This window comes from Bison bison, unplaced genomic scaffold (genome assembly GCF_000754665.1).
Source record: "Bison bison bison isolate TAMUID 2011002044 unplaced genomic scaffold, Bison_UMD1.0 scf7180017862141, whole genome shotgun sequence".
Classification (NCBI taxonomy): domain Eukaryota; kingdom Metazoa; phylum Chordata; class Mammalia; order Artiodactyla; family Bovidae; genus Bison; species Bison bison.
The window spans coordinates 10981-12916 of NW_011492713.1; positions in this window are offsets into that span (position 1 = coordinate 10981).

The following is a 1936-nucleotide window of genomic DNA, read 5'->3' on the forward strand; positions in this document are numbered from 1 at the left end:
AGCATCATTCCTTCCAAAGAAATCCCAGGGCTGATCTCCTTCAGAATGGACTGGTTGGATCTCCTTGCAGTCCAAGGGACTCTCAAGAGTCTTCTCCAACACCACACTTCAAAAGCATCAATTCTTCGGTGCTCAGAGAATATTTATTGCAGTGTTGTTTATAGTAGTGAAGAAATGGAGACAATGTAAATGTCTACCAAGAAGCAAATGAAAATTTGAGGACAGTCATATAATGAATACCATACAAACAGCTATGAAAACAAATGAAGTACAGCTGCCTGTGTAAACCTGGATAAGTCTCGAAAGTATAATGCTGTACAGAAAAAACAAGAGGCAGGAAAAAATGTGCAACAAGAAATTTAAAAACAAGTAGAATAGTACCATACATTGTTTACACTTGCCTATACCTATACATGCATATATATATATATGTTAAAAACCTACAAGCAACTGAGAAACACCAAGTTGAGAACAGTGATTCCTCCACGGAAAGAACTGGATCTGGGTGTGTGAGATAGGGTGTTTCAATATGTCTTAATATTTTATTTTCTTAAGATAATAGATCTGAAGCAAACATGACAAAATGTTAAGGTCTGACAAACTGGATGTTGGGTATGCAGGTATTTGTTATCATATCCAGCAGACTTTAGGGTTGCTTGAAGTATTTCACAATAAAAATGAATGGGGCAAAGTCCACATGTGCTTGGAACTAGCAATTTCCCTGCTGGTAATTTACTTATGTCTTCTAAGGAAGTCCTCACAAATGTGTGCAGAGATTTACCTACCAATATGTTCATTGTAAGTATTATCTACAATATAAAAAGCTGGAGAAAACCTAATCTAGGAATAAGGGCTTCTGTAACTAGATTATGAAATCTTGGTAAGGTAGAATATAATGTGGCTCTTAAAATGACTACCTAGAAAAATATTTATTGTCTTGGAGAAATTTCATACTATCTTGTTAATAGAAAATGCTATAAAACAGTTCGATCTCAATAAAGCTAAGTAATACTTTTTATCTCTATATATGGATTCATAAATAGAGAAAAGCAAATAAGATATACACCAAAATGTCTACAATCATTATCCCTGAGCAGTGTTATTGCAGATGATTTTTATTTTTTTGGATGTCCCAAATATGTATATGATAGATATGTAATAGTTTTATAATTTGAAAAATTATATAGTTTTAAAAGAGACTAATAAAATAGTTTTGATGAGACGTAATATGAAATCGGACAAAAAAGGCAGCAGCTGCAGGATGAAGAACAGACAAAATCAAGAGTGATTTAGAAGGTATAAGTGACAAAATTTTCTAGCAGATTAAGAAGGGAGTGGGGGAAGGGAGGAACATCATGGTGACCTGCTACTTTCTGACTTGGGCAGCTGAGCAGCAAAAGAGATCATTCCCTGAAGTAGGAAATGCTTCAAAAAGATCAGATTTTGCCTGAAAGATGAGCAAGGAGTTCAGTTTGGAACAGGATGGCATTGACAGACTGCAGGACTAGCATTCACAGTGGGGGACTCCTATCCTGTATTCGTTCTTTCCTGTCTACTCCTCAAACAAAAGCCATCATGTTCAGGTACTTGCCCCTTTGTACATAACCATAGGCTTCAGGGGAAACTGCCCCCTTTTCCAGTTTCTAGAGTGGCAAGGAATGGATTCTGATCATTCTAAGCCAGTCATGCAAATCCATTCCTCTTGTCAGTGACTGTTTTAGGGATGGGCAATTTACTAAACTCTGGCAAATGATAAGCTAGTGGAACCAAGCACTTCAGTTTGGGACTTGAACCCACAAGGCCAGGACTTGAACCTGACCAAAACTCTGATTGGGATTTGAACTTATGGCCTTTTAATTAGAATCATTTGCCTGGTGTCTGGACTTACAGAGGCTCAGGTTCTTTGAGTCTCAGTGCTGAAGGAATTCAGTAAGAG